We start from the raw sequence: 18,657 nt of genomic DNA, 5'->3' as shown, positions 1-18,657 counted from the left end.
AATCTGCTCCAATAAGAACGTCATCAAAATAAGGCACTACACCTGGAAGTCCAGATAAGAGGTCCTCCATTAAATTCTGGAATATGCCAGGAGCAATGGAAACTCCAAACTGCAAACGTCTTGCTCGGAAAGCTCCTTTGTGTGTTATTATCGTTTGTGCATCAGCAGCCTCATCATCCACAGGTAACTGCTGGTAGGCTTGAGCCATATCCAACTTGGCAAATACTTTTCCTTTTGCCAAAGTAGTAAGAATTTGATTAACAGCTGGAATTTGATAGGGATGCTCTTGCAACGCTTTATTTATTGTACATTTGTAGTCAGCACAGATTCTGACATCCCCATTTGGTTTCATGACCGGAACTATGGGTGTACACCACTTTGGGTGTGTTATGGGTTCAAGTATGCCTTGTTCCACAAGACGTGTAATCTCAGCATCTATTTTTGGTCTGAGAGCTAATGCAATTTTGCGAGGCTTCATACGAATTGGGGGTACTTTTGAATCTAATACAAAATAAACAGGAGGGCCTTTAAACATGCCAAGACCTTCTTCAAAGACTGCACTAAATTTATCAATCACATTCTGTAGAATATCTGTGGATACATTATTAACTCCAGTTAATGAAATTCCTAAGGGTTCAAACCACTCTCTACCTAGCAAACTTGCTCTTTGTCCCTTAGTAATTATTAAACGTAAATGTCCTCTGAATTTACCATATTTTACTGGTATAAAACAAACCCCTTTAACATCCACAGCCTGTTTGTTGTAGTCCACGAGATGAATATCACAAGGTACTATTGAAGGAGAATTATGAGGCCATAACAATGTAAATGTCTCTTCTGAAATCAAAGAATATGCGCACCCAGAATCTACTTCCATTTTGCACGGAACATCTTGAAGCACAATTTCAGTGTAAATCTTCAGTCCTGATGGTGAATTTTCCACTTTATTCACATAGTCATTTGAGTAAACACCTGCAGTCATTTCACTATCTGAAACGGTTTGTGGAGTATTAAAAGAGTGCGCTGTGGTTTGTATTTTATTCACATTCTTATATTTGGTCTGAATTCCACTGGCTTGACTTTGGCAAACTGTCTGTATGTGACCTGTACGTTTACATGTGTGGCAAACTGCATTTCGAAAACGACATGTATTACGCCTGTGTTTTCCACCGCAACTATAACAAGTTCCTTTAAATGGAGCTGTGACATCAGTATGTGGTGAACAGTGTTTTGATTTAACATCAGTCTTCTTCACTAGATTTACTTCAGGTGAGTTATCTTTGCTGGAGGATTGTATCTCTTTTGAATGGACATATGCAGCCTCATTTGCGAGCGCTTCCTCTTGTGCAATAATAAAAGTTAAATTCTGTCTTGCAAGCAGTCTCCTCTGCAGTGCTTCATCTTGCACCCCACACACAAGCCTGTCCCTTAACAAGGATTCTAAGCTGGTACCAAAATTGCAATTTTCAGACAGCCTGCGCAGTCCTGCAATGTATGCTGCAATGCTTTCACCTGGTTTCTGATTTCTTCTATTGAAATGGAAGCGCCTCACTGTTTCAGATGGGGTGGGTGCTAAATGATGTTTTAACAGTGCCAGTATTTCTTCAAATGAGTAGTCTTGTGGTTTAGCAGGAGATATCAGTGAGCGGACAGTATCAAATGTTTTGGACCCAATAACACTCAGTAACACAGCTCTCTTATGAATAGCATCCACCACCTTAATAGCTTCCAGGAAAAACACTAACCTGTCAGCATATGAGTCCCATGAGGCTGGATTAGCCAGATCAAATTCCTCCATGTGTCCCAGAGAAACCATGCTGGAAATATTTGTAGATAAAAGAATTCCAAAAAAAGTTTTACTTCCTCACTCAGGCTGATTTCATTTCCTTTATATATATTCTGCAGTGTCCATTTATTGGAATCCCATCTTCGTCGCCAGTTTAGTGTATTAGCATGTTATATATTCACAAATGGCTCTCAGACATTGTAGTAAAATAAACTTCTCTTTACTTCAGTACACACACATAATGACATAACACCAAAGAGACTAAACACAATAGAACAAGTGCATAACTTCACTATGCTGCCATCTACTGGAAGGTGGACTGCATAAACCTCAATACATAACAGACACCTAGGAAAACAGGATGGAAGAAGAGGAGATCAGAGCATTCAAATGTTTTCAAGGATTGACTAAAATAGAAGGACGCATGCTCAGGAAGTACACTTGATTCACTTTATGCACTTGAAGTATTTTGACATATCTTAACTGTTATCAGTGCATGAATATGTTTTTATATTCGCGTGTAAAAAGTATGTTGTTCCTTTGTAGAAAAGAAAGTGTGTAGATTCCACTGAGAGCATTCTCAGCCTTGTGTAGGTGTATATCTGATGGTTGCAGATTACTTTTTGTGGCCTTGACATGTGTATTGCTTGATATTGCTTCTGGCAAAACATTTATGTTTGATTAGCTCTGCTTTAAACAATGCTGTCTGTGGGGGCTTTAATTCCAAAGGATTTGTCTGTCAATCCAGCTGCTTCAAACAGACAGCTGTAGTGAATACTTAATGCATTGTTTTACAGTGCAATCTGTTGAATAACAGGCTAGTCATAACACAATGATGTTTTGCAGAATATTCCAACGTTTAACTTTCTTTATTCCAGTAAAGTACACACATATAAATATATATATATATATAGATAGATAGATAGATAGATAGATAGATGATATTTGTACACGTCTTCGTTCATTTTTGGCGAATTGCAATTTAGGATGAAGAGATTCGGTCAAATTAGATTTTTTCACTGTGTACTCATTGAAAGGCTCAACCTGTATACACGTGTGGCTGGTAAGGTGATGATTCTGCAGGTGCACCAATTTCAGTGTTTCTGCAGGTGCACCAATTTCAGTGTTTATGCAGCAGCCATATTCCTGTAACAACATGTCAACTACAGTGTCACTGTCACAGCCCATCTTTCACAATGTGACTGTCACAGCTTGCCTGCCTATTGAACCAGCCCTGTTCTGCTAATGCCAATGTTTTCTGTTCTCTCATAACACTCCCAGCCAGAGACATATTAATGGGGGACAAGGGGTATAGGCAAAAGTGTGATGTACTTCTGCCAGAGTAGGCACAAGCCATATTACGGTCTTAGATCTGCACTGAAAGGGCTGATGGGATCACTCTGCACTGATTTCCCAGCTACCTCTGGCGCCCTGTACTAATGCTAGGGGCCGGGATTTGACAAGAGGCACTAGACTTTGTCATTGTATTTTATTATACATCTTTTAGGTTTCTGTGCTGAAAATGAGATAAATTGCAGATGGTAAATAGTTACCACATGTGGAAATGTTTTTTTTTTTTTGTGGTGAAAATAAAATAGCTAAACAGCCATAAACGCAAAGGTCAAATCCTGGGGGACAAAGTGTGTAAACTCACCCAAGATCTACCCCCCTCCTCCCCCAACAAAAAAAAAATTATACACTTGTATGCATATATATTTCTCAGAAAATACAGTGCAACATTTATTTTAAAGTACCAGTTTAAAATGTGTGTTTGAATTTAAGCATGTTTTTGTATGGAGTATGTGTGAGTAAATGTACGGGTGTTTGCACATATTGGCATTTGAATGCAGGCGTGCATTTTTCTGTAGAATGTTTTTTTTAATATGGTAGTGTGTTTTTACATAGTGTTGGCATTTGGATGCAGGGTTTATTTGTGTGTAGTGTAGGCGAAATGCTGAAATGTATGCACATACACATATACTCACATATACACACACTAGCACACATAAAGATACACAGATACATAGGCACACACATGCAGTTACATAGAAACACAGTCACACACAGATACAGACAAACACTGACACACATACAAATAGACACACAGATACAAACACACAAATTGATAGAAACACACACACATACAGACACACACATACAGATACACAGACAAACCGATACAAACACAGACACAAAAACATATACAAATACACACACTGACACATACAGATACACATATACAAACACATATACCAACACACATTCAGATACACAGACATACAGATACATAGACACACAAGTATAAATGAATATATATATAGTGAATGCAGTATGTATTTGTATAGTGAATGCAGTGTGTTTGTGTAGTGGATGCAGAGTGTGTACTTGTACAGTGGATGCAGTGTGTGTGTGTGTGTGTGTGGTGGATGCAGTGTGTGTGTGTATTGTATGCAGTGTGTGTGTATTGTATGCAGTGTGTGTTTGTGTATTGTATGCAGTGTGTGTTTGTGTATGGTATGCAGTGTGTGTGTGTGTGTGTATAGTCTATGTAGTATGTGTATAGTGACTGTGTATAGTGTATGTAGTGTGTGTGTGTAGTGTATAGTGTGTGTGTGTGTGTGTGTGTATAGTGTATGTAGTATGTGTGTGTGTGTGTGAAGTCAGGGCCGGTGCATGGATTTTTGGCTGCACCGGCAAAAATTGAGTTTGCTGCCTCCTCCCCCCCATCCCCACACACACTGGTTCCCTGGGTACTGATAGGCATGCAACACCTCCCCTGCTGCTGGAAACGCCTACAAGAAAGCTCTGGTTAGTGCTTCTGACCTATGTCCAGCCATGCATCAGCTCGCTCATTGGCTAACAGCGCTCGGCTGAAGCTCTTAACCAATGACAGAGGTCCTACGTGACTGGGCTTAGCTCAATAACAGGAGTTTCTGGTGGCAGCCTCCTGAAAATTAACCCCTTGCCTAAGCAATATTAATAATCACATAGTCCTGCAGCTTACTCCATGCCTCCCAAAAATTGGAAGTCCTTATTTCTTTACAATGATACCCTCCCAAACTTAAATTTCATATTTCTCTGCAATTTTCCTCAATTCACATCATGACAAAGCTTGCCATAGTAATTAGGTCAATTATCCCCTTCCAGATTCCCTATGTGCACCCTTTTAAGAGCTTTTCCAGCTACTTCTGCTCTACACAGTTACAGAGTAACAGTCACACAACACTCATTCACTCACAGATAGGGGCACTGCCCTCAGTCACACAGGAACATAAACTCACAGAGATATATGTAACAATGACATACAAACACATTCAGTTACAGTCAAATAAAAAATCACAATCAGAAATATTCTCATACACATACACATTTACAGTGATACTTACTGTCAAGATCCTATCCTGACAACTAAGTTTATGTTCGTTTATTCCTGTTTCTTTAATAACTAGTTCCAGCTCTGCACCACTAGTAGCCTCCATAACCACTAACCTTGGAACTTACCTTCATCATCCCTCACCTGCCTGGACTAATCAAGAAGCTACAAATAGCTACACCCAACTTACCACAGGGCCTTTATAATGAAGTTGATGCTCATCCTGAAAGACTTCAGTTCCTGGCTCCTGTAAACGTTCCTGTGGACCTACGCTTCTATCCTGTTAACCAGCTATGTACCGACCTGCTCCAAACCAGCCTAACCTACACTTCTACTCTGCTTTATCCTGCCAATCAGATTTATACCAATCTGCATAACACCAATCTGGACTTTGCCTCTAATATTGCAAGGTGTTATTTCCATACTTCATCAGTACTCCTTCCAAGAGGGGGCTGATTCACTAAATTCTTCTTTTCCTATTTTCCTGAAATCTTGTTGTTCCGTTCTGTCCTATTCTTTTATACTTGTCCTTCTATATTCTAAATATACTTTCATCTATAGGTTCTCTTATTATCTACCTACATTCTGTTTATTATTTATATAGGGCATATTGTCTAAAAAAAATTCTCTTATTTTCCTTCTCCCTATTATTTCATTTATACAATATCGTGCTGTTTTCTATTATGTCCAAACTCACCAATAAAGTCTCTGATGTGAACACTGGCCAAAGTCTCTTACCTGACCTGCTCAAGATCATGACACTTACAAACTCACAGACATACACCTACAGTCACACTCATAGATGCACAAAATCACACAAACACACAGACACAGACTTACAATTATGCATGCAGGACATGCACACTGACAGTCAGACATTTAGCCTCTGACACAAAATAAAGTGTTGTGGGATTTATTCCCTCTCAAGTGGAGCCTTTTTCACCCAGAGCCAGGGTTGATAGGCTCTGAGTTCCATTTTACACCAGTACAAAAAAATCAATTTTGACATGCTGCCCATGATGTACTCATGATAAAATACTGAAGCACTGATTTAACCCCTTAAGGACCAAACTTCTGGAATAAAAGGGAATCATGACATGTCACACATGTCATGTGTCCTTAAGGGGTTAAAGTTATCATGGTCTAATTGAATTGCAATTAATTTTCCATGTACGCAGACTGTTGATACTTTAGTATTTAACCTAGTGTGGCAGTTTAACATACAACTCATTAGTTGTGCCAGTAAAGTTGTTATTTTTCTATTAAATCATTTTATAATCTTTTGTTTTATCCAGTTAATTCATTTTTCTAGCCTTTTTTATTAAATTGATTTGAAACAGCTTGTTTATTTTTCTTTGATTTCTGCTTCACATCATTGGCGATATTCCAAGACAAATTAATTTTATTCCGAGACTGTAAGAAAAAACATTTGCTTTATATAATTGTACATAATATTAATTAAAAGTGTAGTTTGCCTCTAGAACATTTGACTGTAGGTTATATTGATCACAGTAAATTTGAGACGTTTATGCATAAAGAGGGTAGAAAAGGCATCTGTTGATTCCTTCTTATTTAAACCGCCAGACACCATCTAATATCCCACGCATTAAAGCCTCTCTGTGTTATTTTAAAAGGTGATACATAAATAAATATGCATGTTCTGTCTTAATTTTCTTCTTCCTCTTTGTTTAGAATTACAAGCTATGCAACCAAAAACAGTAATAATTAATGAGGAGATGTTGTGCGTTTACAAATTCCAAAATCACAAACAAGCACCAGACATCTCAGAAATGCACACCGAAGCAGTTTTAGGTGTTCAAAGTGCGCATAGTCTTGGCAGAGATATGGTGCTTCTGACAAAAGTGAATTAAAGATGGCTGCCGTCATAGAGCAAGGGTAAGCCATGAAATTGCCTATATTAGACGATATTCCACTTAGTCTTGTAATCTTAATAATTATAAACAGATGATGGCAGTGGTCCTTTAATTGTGAATAATTCTCACACACATGCAGATATTCTTTAGACAGGTGAATTTTACTGTGTTACCTCACAATATTGCAGGATACGCGTAATGTTCCAAACTAGCCTACCATTTTTTTTTTACATTTAATTTTTGGATGGAACATTTTTTTTTTTTTTTTAAATCTATACATGTTTTTATAATTGTTGCAAACATCATAGATGAGAAAACTATATCCGACATTACTAAAAATAAACAAATGAGCTGGTTTGACTCAAAATCAGGATAGGTTCATATTTCATTATTCCCAGTTGTTACAAAATAAAAATAGAAAGGACACGACTGATTTGTCCTTATTTTAAAACAACAAAGACAAATACCAAGATAAGCTTTTGAAAATGTTTTTCACCATTTTCTTGTATCTTTTGCCCTGAACAGCAGGTAGTAGAGTTTAATCTTCCAATATTCTCAAACATGGCCAGCGTGTGACTATTGTGCAGCATGAGGCATATTTTCCATGTTTTTATTTCCTTAGCTGTATTTTCAGAGCTATGCTTGACAGATGCCACTTTGACACTAAGGGAATTCAAGCTTTGGATTTTGCAGTTATTAACTAAGTATGCCAAATGCACTGGTTTGAACCGATTTTTTTCAAGTAGACCACTTTATAAAATAAATAGTACATTAGAAGATACATAAAATCAAAATTCATATGTATTACTATTCAAGTATGCGATGGGGAGCACACACAAAAACAATGACAAACATGTTGACATATACAATTATAAATCCATGGTTATAGATATGGTATACACAATACCTTGGTACCACTACTGAAGGCAACAGAAAATTGCATTAGGCTTGTCAGTAAAAGCAAGTTATAAGAGCTTCCAAATCACACACAGAAGAGAAAATAGCACAGTCAGTAAAAAAGGGGGCCAAAACTTTTTTTAGATACATAAATGAGAAAAGAAAAGTAAAATAAGGATTAGTTAGATTAAAAACAAAAGAAGGAAGGTATGTAGATGAGGATAAAGGTCTAGCTGACTGCCTCAATGAATATTTTTGTTCGGTATTGACAGGTGAAAATGAAGGAAAGGGACCTCAGTTAAGAAAAAGGATAAATGAGTAATTTATTACACGTGAGTTTACAGAGGAAGAGGTTCTATTTCAACTGTCAAAAGTAAAGAAGTCAATGGGACCTGATGGAATACACCCAAAGCTATTAAAAGAGCTTAGTGGTGTACTAGCAAAATCATTAACAGATTTATTTAACCAATCATTGTTAACAGGAGTAGTCCCAGAAGATTGGAAGTTAGCGAATGTTGTGCCCATTCACAAGAAAGGTAATAGGGAGGAGTCGGGCAACTATAGGTCAGTAAGCCTTACTTCAGTAGTGGGGAAAGTGATGGAAACAATGTTAAAGGATAGGATTGTTGAACATCTAAAAACACATGGATTTCAAGATCAGAGACAACATGGGTTTACTTCAGGGAGATCATGCCAAACTAATCTTATTGATTTTTGTTGATTGGGTAACTAAAATTATAGATCAGGGTGGTGCAGTAGACATTGCTTACCTAGATTTCAGTAAGGCTTTTGACACTGTTGCACATAGAAGGCTTATCAATAAACTGCAATCTTTGAGTTTGGATTCCAATATTGTTGAATGGGTAAGGCAGTGGCTGAGTGACAGGCAACAGAGGGTTGTAGTCAATGGAGTTTATTCAAAGCTTGGGCTTGTCACCAGTGGGGTACCTCAGGGATCTGTACTTGGACCCATTCTCTTTAATATTTTTTTTTTTTATTTAATATTTTTTTCTTTTTCTTATTATAAAAGACAAAGACAACATCCTATACATTACCATGTCCAATTGCACATTGAGGGGGAGGGGCGATGACGTGACGACGCACGCAGGTCACGTCCCGCGGAAGGTGAGGGGAAAAGCCGCGAAAAAGATAAGGAAGCCGCGAGGTACCTGAGGCTGAGGGTCCATGGCGGTAGCTGGCGGCGGATGAGCGGACACGCTGTAAGCAGAGCCCAGATGGCACAGGAGAGCGGACACGCTGTAAGCAGAGCCCAGATAGCACAGGAGAGTCTCCGGTGGCATAGAGGGCAAGGATTTTGAAGATTGAAGCCAGTGTCGGTGCAGTAAAGGGGAACGGACGGATAGATACACGAGGTTGACGGACAGACGAGCAAATGGATCATCCAGTACTGCAGCAAGCCTAAAAAATGGCAAAAATAACAGGCAGAAGACAGCAGAACTGCAAGTATATAAAAAGCATATAAAAAAAAAGCATTGTTGAACAAGTTTACATAGTCAACAGAAAACTGCCTTCCTGTCCTTTCACCGGTATACTGATACATAGAGTTACTGAAAATTCCATTAATAGCGCAAAGGTTCCAAACTAATTCCAGCTGAGAGATTTGTCTCCTCTGGATAAATATATCTAACCTAAATGATATCCATAAAACGGATAAAACGGATAAATAGAAAAATGGAATAACTCAGAATATATAGAATAGTATGGAATATCTCTAAGTCCTATTATATATAATCAAAGGAGAATTTAAGAGGAAAAGTATTATCCTGCAATTATCCTGGCGCTATCTGGTGCTATCTGGGGCTATTTGGACAATATATTATTTTCTTTCTAATACTCTAATGTTCACATGTTGAATATCTATATAATGGAGCTTAGAGAATAAAACACCAGAGAAAATTGAAAGCCGTGGAATGCCGTGAGATCCTAGTTCTTGAACCTAAGATACTGGATTAAATCAAGAGAAAGAAAGACTGAAGGAGGAAATAATAAAAAAAAACTTTTTTTTCTTTTCTTTTTTTATGATACCACCTTGCTCTTATTAATTTTTTTACAAGAAAGAGCAATAATGGCAAACAAAAAAAGTGAACTTAAGCTGGGAAACAAAAGAGAAAAAAAGCCCGACCAAAGAAATGAAAAAAGACTTTCAAACTATTTCTCACCCCAAGATAAAGAGAAGGCAGAAAGAAGAAATAGTATAAATGAAGCAGCCCAACCTATAACACAACCTATAACACAAATAAATCCTGAGCACGAAATGTTGGACTCTCTACGTAAAGACTCTGGCCTGATTGGAAAAGATCTCCTGAATGAATGCCTACAAGCGCAATTAGAAAATATAAAGAAAGAGATACACCTAATGATGGGGGATTTCAAAATGGAGATATCCAAAATAACGGGCAGAGTAAATTTAATGGAAGATAAAATGGATCATATAAAACTACAACAAGGTTTAAATGAAGAAAGAATTATACAGATGGAAAAAAAAATGGCGTCAATGGAAGCCAAGATTTCGGATAACGAAGATAGAGCAAGGAGAAATAACATCAGAATAAGAGGAATCCAAGAAGAAGTGACTTCAGGAGGACTTGAGGAATATCTAAAAGAGTTTTGTACATTTTTGGGGGTTCAGCAGAATAATAGCCAATATTGCACAGAAAGAATACATAGAATCCCAAATCCAAGCAATATTCCAACCCAGACTCCAAGAGATGTCATTGCAGCTTTAAACTCATATAGACTCAAACAAGAAATTATGAGGGCAATGAGATCAAAACCCCTACAGGACTCTAAATATGAATCCATTAAAATATTCAATGATCTATCTAGAAGTACCAGAATGGCTAGAAGAAATTACACATCATGCACTGTTAAATTGAGAGAGATGGGAATTAAGTATATTTGGTTGTTTCCAGTTGGATTAAGATTCATGTATAGAGAAAAAGTGGAAATGTTTAGAGAAGTTCAGAGTTTGCAAAAATGGATTCAGGAAACCTTTAAATAATCGATGTATGGGCCTACATTGGACTTCCCTCTCCCTTCCCCCCTGAATAGGGGTCGGGAAGAGGTAACTCCAAGTAGCTCTATAAAGGGTTTTTATTTTGTGTCTCTTCCCTCTCTTGCTTTTCCTTGAAGGGGGATTGTGGTTGGAAGGAATAATATAATGGTAATACTGATAAGCAGTTTATATAAGACTTGATTGAAACAAAGAATAAGAAATTTAGGAAAGTAGGGAAAGTAATATTAGTTTTTTATAGCAATTATCACGAGGTGAATTGAATTGAGATATAACACAATTAGAGAAATAGAAATCAATATGTATAAATAATTCACTATAAATATAAATGAAGATATATAAAGAAAGGAAAAGAGAGAGGAAGAGGAGGAGAAAGAGAAAGGGGGAAAGAAGTGAAGGAGCCTATGACACTCGTGAATATCACATAAAATATATGATAGTAGTATTAGTTAAGAGAAGAGAATTTCACTGGTGTGGAGTATTCGAGTACCTGAAGAATAGATATCCATAGTAAAAATAATAAGGGAGAAGGGTAGGGAAATTAAAGAGAATTATAAATAGATGGGTTTTATCACATTCCAAGTAATAATATTTGATATGATCACTTAAGTTAAATAATACAGGGGAAAAGAAAAAGGGGAGAGAAGGAATTGGGTAAAGAATGTAAAGAATTTTTTTTTTCTTCCGCTTTCATTGGAACTCATGGTAACTTGCAGCTTCTTTTATGTCTGATAAACTTGTTAGTATATCCCATCACCTAACCGTATAGTGCGGTTAACTTGTATATTTCTTCCCTCCTGATATACAGGGGGAAGGAACATAGGGATATTTATGGCTCCTACGGGAAAGGAGCCGATTATTTTAATGTTAAATGTAGGGGTGCAATGTCTTGTATGTTATGTTATGTTTTGGTTATCTATGCTGAAGGAAAAGGCGTCAGATAGAATTAAGATATGCTTAGAATAGCATCTTTGAATGTAAGGGGGTTAAATTCACCGTAGAAAAGAGTTATTCTCACAGACTTTATTAGGAAGGAGTCAATACATATCTGTGGTATACAAGAGTCTCATTGGTTGAAAAATGAAAAAGATAGATTTGGCTCAAAAGAATTCCCATTTATCTTCAGGTCTTCTATGCTTAAGAACAAGAAAAGAGGGGTAGCAATTATAATATCCGCAAAAATAGATTTTAAATTAATCCATCAAGTTTCAGATGACGAAGGAAGGATTCTTATAATAATTGGAGAGATAAATAATCAGATATATACTATTGTAAATTTATACGTGCCCAATAAAGCTCCCATAAGGTTCTTAAATAAACTTGTGAATAAAGTCGAAAAAATTAAACAAGGGAAAATAATATATATGGGTGATTTCAATTGTATACTGGACCCTAACATGGATAGAAATAAACTAAAAAAAAATGAGAACAAGGGACATTTAGAACAATCCTCCCTAAAATTTAATGAGACAATTAAAAAGGCAGGTCTTATGGATATTTGGCGCATATGGCATCCTATGGAAAGGGATTATACCTGTTTTTCCTTCCCGCATCAGGTATATTCAATAATAGATTACATATTGACAGAAATTAATATTGTTAGAAGGGTTAAGAAAATTCTGATTACTAACATCCCATGGTCAGATCATAATGCTTTAATTCTAGAAATCAAAGACGTATTTGCTAAAACTAGATCTAACTGGAGATTGAATGAATATTTGCTAAAAAAAACAACAAAATGTGGATATAATACAAAAAGCTATAGAAGACTATTTCAGAGAAAATAATAAATCTGAGATCTCTCTATCTACGCTTTGGTGTGCGTTTAAATGTACAATCAGGGGAAGCTTTATAAAAGTGGGCACAGAGGAAAAAAAAAGAAACTCACGAAACTTGGCACAACTTTATATAGATTACGATAGGTTGGAAAAACAGAATAAAAAAAATATATCGATTGAAAGCAGTAAAGAATTAAAAGAAATAAAAGAGATCATTAATAATATCTTGATAAATAAGTCTAACCTAGCGCTAGAACGCCTAAGAAGAAACTGGTACTATAAAGGGAATAAAGCGGATAAACTACTAACAAATAGATTAAAAAAGGAAAAAATCAAAAAAATTATCTCTAAATTAAAAATAAATGGAGAAGAAGTAGTCTTGTCACCAGATAAGATCGGTAATGCATTCCAAAAGTACTACGCAGGTCTATATAACTTACCTGGGAGAAATAGTACTGACGATATCTCTGAATTTTTTCTAATTTTAGAAGATTGATAGATGTGGCAGATCTGGCAACTAGACGGAATATTCCCCTCCTTGCCCTGTCATTAGATGCCGAAAAGGTCTTTAATATTTTTATTAGTGATATTGCAGAAGGTCTTGATGGTAAGGTGTGTCTTTTTGCGGATGATAATAAGATATGTAACAGGGTTGATGTTCCAGGAGGGATAAGCCAAATGGCAAGTGATTTAGGTAAACTAGAAAAATGGTCAGAGTTGTGGCAACTGACATTTAATGTGGATAAGTGCAAGATAATGCATCTTGGACGTAAAAACCCAAGGGCAGAATACAGAATATTTGATAGAGTCCTTACCTCAACATCTGAGGGAAGGGATTTAGGGGTGATTATTTCTGATGACTTAAAGGTAGGCAGACAATATAATAGAGCAGCAGGAAATGCTAGCAGAATGCTTGGTTGTATAGGGAGAGGTATTAGCAGTTGAAAGAGGGAAGTGCTCATGCCATTGTACAGAACACTGGTGAGACCTCACTTGGAGTACTGTACACAGTACTGCAGACCTTATCTTCAGAAGGATATTGATACCTTGGAGAGAGTTCAAAGAAGGGCTACTAAACTGGTTCATGGATTGCAGGATAAAACTTACCAGGAAAGGTTAAAGGATCTTAACATGTATAGCTTGGAGGAAAGACGAGACAGGGGGGATATGATAGAAACATTTAAATACATAAAGGGAATCAACACAGTAAAGGAGGAGACTATATTTAAAAGAAGAAAAACTACCACAACAAGAGGACATAGTCTTAAATTAGAGGGACAAAGGTTTAAAAATAATATCAGGAAGTATTACTTTACTGAGAGGGTAGTGGATGCATGGAATAGCCTTCCAGCTGAAGTGGTAGAGGTTAACACAGTAAAGGAGTTTAAGCATGCGTGGGATAGGCATAAGGCTATCCTAACTATAAGATAAGGCCAGGGACTAATGAAAGTATTTCGAAAATTGGGCAGACTAGATGGGCCGAATGGTTCTTATTTGCCGTCACATTCTATGTTTCTATGTTACAATTCTAAATTAACAAGGAGTGCAGTTGTAATTTAATTGACGGTAGTGTATTCAGAGACTTCAGATTGGTGGCAGATTTTATATTATTCCATGTATTTGGACTGACCTTTTGAGGTGGGGAATGAAAAGTATGACGCAGGAAGTAAAATGGAAGATACAGAGTGTGGAAGCAGCTGGAGTGCGTATACTGTGAAGGTAGTGTGGGAGTTTTCCAAAGAAATGGTTATGAACCAGAAAATAAATGTGTACGGCTGGATTTTGGAGTTGGCCAATTTAGCTGTTTCAACATAGCACAATGATGAGTAAAGTAGCTAAACTGAGAACAATGTGACTTAATGAATGTCGCTCTGTTCACAGTGTTGAGTTTATTCCGATGCGTAAAATACACCTCCCTAGTCTCTGACTACCATTAACATTTGCCACATTAACATTTTTCTTGTAGGAAGATCTAAACCAGGGCTGCCCAACAGGTAGATCCCCAGATGTTGTAGAACTACAACTCCCATGATGCTTTGCATGCAATTGTTATTGTATAACTTACCAAGCATGAGATAAAGTTTGGATAGTTTTCAATGTGTAAGCTGAATTAGAGATTAGAAACCAGCCACATACCAAGAAATTTACAAGAACTGACTGTGGCCAGTTTACCGTTGGACTTTGTCATAATGCTTAAAGGCAAACTCCAGTTCCAGGAAAACGATCCGTTTTCCTGGCACTGGAGGGTCCCTCTCCCTCCCACCCCCCTATCCCCGGTTACTGAAGGGGTGAAAACCCCTTCAGTGACTTACCTGAGGCAGCGGCGATGTCCCTCGTCGCTGTCTCCGCCTCCGCGACGCTCCTCCTCTTCATTGCGTCGGCCGGTGGGCGAGACTGATCTCGCCCACCGGCCGAGGGGACCTAATGCGCATGCGCGGCAATGCCGCGCATGCACATTACGTCTCCCCATAGGAAAGCATTGAAAAATCATTTCAATGCTTTCCTATGGGGTTTTGAGTGACGCTGGAGGTCCTCGCACAGCGTGAGGACGTCCAGCAACGCTCGAGCACAGGTTTCCTGTGCTAGAACCCATGAAGTGACCTCTAGTGGCTGTCTAACAGACAGCCACTAGAGGTGGAGTTAACCCTGCAATGTAATTATTGCAGTTTATGAAAAACTGCAATAATTACACTTACAGGGTTAAGAGTAGTGGGAGTTGGTACCCAGACCACTCCAATGAGCAGAAGTGGTCTGGGTGCCTAGAGTGTCCCTTTAATTGAGGAAGGATCAGTTAGTTTGATTGTTGGCTATATTTTGAATACCATTAAAACACTTTTGCCATTGTTTGAAGAAAGATTATTCTTAGCATTCCATCTTTTAAACTCTGAAACATACTTTCATGCAGAATGCAAAGTAACAAACTCTGTTAAAGCCAAATATTCCAAAAACAAAACAAAACTAAATGTCATATAAAATTAAATTAATTTCCTTAACTCAAAACTGACCAATGAGACACATTTTTCTGATAGAAAATAAGGTGTTCTTATGACCTATATGTACTATAAAGTATTAGTATGAGTCAGCTTTCATTTCCATGCATAAGAGCGTATTTTATGACTATTTTCATTTGTGTGAGTGTCGTCAAGTAGGCCACTTGTTTTTTTGCTGTTGTTGTTTATAGATTTACTGGTCACAATTTTTCTGTTTATTGATAACTTAGTAAGCTGTGTAATTTAGAAAGATGACAAACAGAGTGAAAAGAGCTGATAAATTACCTAGAAAGTTATATGAAATAACTTTACATGAAGAAGGATACACTTATGGAGGAAATCAAAGACAAACTAGGTAGAAGTCCAACCAAAGGAGGTATTTTAACACTGTGCACGAGTTATCTGCAGATTCAGTCAACTCAAACCAAACTGACTAGGCAGGAATTGGTGCACAGCAGCATGTAATGATCGGAGAATAAAAAACAAACAAACTGAGTTTAAGTCGATGAATTGTTCCAATATGGTTCGAAGATGAGTGCTAGGACTTTTAGAAAATGACTCAAAGACAGCAAAGCCAACATGGTTTGGGCACACAAGAGCTTCAAGTTTGCAGTTTTGTTATTAATAGCAAGACCAAAAATTAATAGCAAGACCTTCACCCAATAAAACTGGAAACTTGAAGCTGTTATGTGTCCATACCGAATTGGATTTTCTGTACATGGTTTGGAGAATTTGCCACTTCCAGTATGAGTGCACCAACTGTGGTTTTTGGTTGAGTGCAGTACCTACCTACTGTATTAAACTCACTCAAAGACATGAATTTAAATTAAAGAATTCCAAGGTAAAAGTCATTTCTATCTCACAAACAAAGATGGAATAGTTTAAAATGGGCTAAAAACAGTTTTCATTTTTCTGAAGAACAATGGGACAGAGTCATCTGGAGTAATGAGACCAGAATATAAATATTTGATAGTGATGGAATAAAATATGAGAAGAAGAAAACGGGATATTTGCTGCCTGAATACATTACAGCTACCATAAAGCATCCACTTAGTGTTACAATCTGTAGTTGAATGGCAGCAAAAGGTATAGGCAGATTGTGTGTGGTTAAAGGACCACTCTAGTGCCAGGAAAACATACTCGTTTTCCTGGCACTAGAGTACCCTGAGGGTGCCCCCACCCTCAGGGACCCCCTCCCGCCGGGCTCTGGGGGGAGGAAGGGGTTAAACTTACCTCTTTTTCCAGCGCCGGGCGGGGAGCTTTCCTCCTCCTCTCCATCTTGATCGCGACGTCATCGGCTGAATGCGCATGCGCGGCAGGAGCCGCGCTCGCATTCAGCCGGTCGCATAGGAAAGCATTTACAATGCTTTCCTATGGACGCTTGCGTGCTCTCACTGTGATTTTCACAGTGAGAAGCACGCAAGCGCCTCTAGCGGCTGTCAATGAGTGTCACGGTAATATACCCCAACACGCAGGAATAGTTCATATAGCCAAGAGACAAGAAACCAGGGTTCGTCTTACCGGACCTTAGAATGGCCGGACTAGGACGAGTAAGAAAGACAGAGTCTAGAACAAGCCGAGGTCAAGGGAACTGAGAGACAGCGTAATGTAGAACAAGCCGAGGACTGGTACACAGAGGACAAAACAGCGGATAAGCAAGCAAGGATAAGGAGAGAGCGGAGTCAGGAACAAAGCCAAGGTCAAGCACCAAAAAACCAACTGAACGATACAAGCACTAAAGGGAACTGGACAGAAACCACGATAGGGCAAGGAGCAAAGGAAACAGGTGAGTATAAATACCCTAATGTTCACTTTGATTGGCTCTTGTCATATCCACGCCCCCAAAACGTGAGTGTATGGGGAAGTGGCATGACAGGGGCCAATGGGAGACTGATTCTAATTTAGTCTCCCACTGTCCCTTTAAGAGCGCGCCCGAGACGCGCGGCGCGCTCTTAGTGTCGGGCGGGACACGTGACCGCTTCTCGTGGTCACTGCCCGCCTGACTGATCTTATCGTTGGCTGAGCCGCGCGCGGCTCGTGCAGGAGCAGGACCGCGCGCGGCGAGAAGAGAGGACCCCGGCCGGCCCCTGGAGAGGGTAAGTACCGCTACAGTACCCCCCCTGAAGACACGCCCACCGGGCGGGGAGGAGCAGGCCTGGCAGGAAAACGAGCGTGGAAAGAACGCACAAGGCGAGGAGCGTGAACAGCGTCAGCGGAAATCCAACTGCGTTCCTCAGATCCATAGCCCTTCCAATGTACCAGATATTGGAGGCGACCCCGAAGAAAACGAGAGTCAATTATAGCCGCCACTTCAAATTCCTCATGGCCCTCCACAGAAACCGGAGGAGGAGTAGGGACATGCCGAGTATAACGGTTGCACAGGAGGGGTTTTAACAAGGAGGTATGAAACACGTTAGGAATGCGTAGATTCCTAGGAAGGTCCAATGCATACGAGACAGGATTAACCACATGCAAGATACGAAAAGGACCAATAAAACGAGGGGCCAACTTCATAGAAGGCACACGAAGACGAATATTGCGAGTAGAAAGCCAAACCCGGTCTCCCACAGCATAGGATGGAGCCGCCCTGCGATGCTTGTCTGCCTGAACCTTCTGGCGAGCAGCTGAAGCCACCAAAGAACACTGAACCTGCTCCCAAGTATTACATAGACTAGCCAAATGTTCGTCCAGAGCTGGCATGCCCTGTAAGGAGAATGCAGCTGGAAGAACCACGGGATGCCGGCCATAAACAACGTAAAAAGGGCTGTTACCGGAGGATTCATGAGCAGCATTATTACGAGCAAACTCAGCCCAAGGAAGAAGGTCAGCCCAATTGTTCTGATGGTGGGACACGAAACAACGAAGATACTGCTCTAGAGATTGGTTGGCACGTTCAGCAGCTCCATTAGACTGGGGGTGGTAGGC

The sequence above is a fragment of the Pelobates fuscus genome, chromosome 3 (genome assembly GCF_036172605.1).
Source record: "Pelobates fuscus isolate aPelFus1 chromosome 3, aPelFus1.pri, whole genome shotgun sequence".
Taxonomy (NCBI): Eukaryota; Metazoa; Chordata; class Amphibia; order Anura; family Pelobatidae; genus Pelobates; species Pelobates fuscus.
The sequence above is the reverse complement of the archived record's forward strand: the minus strand, read 5'-3'. Positions refer to the sequence as shown.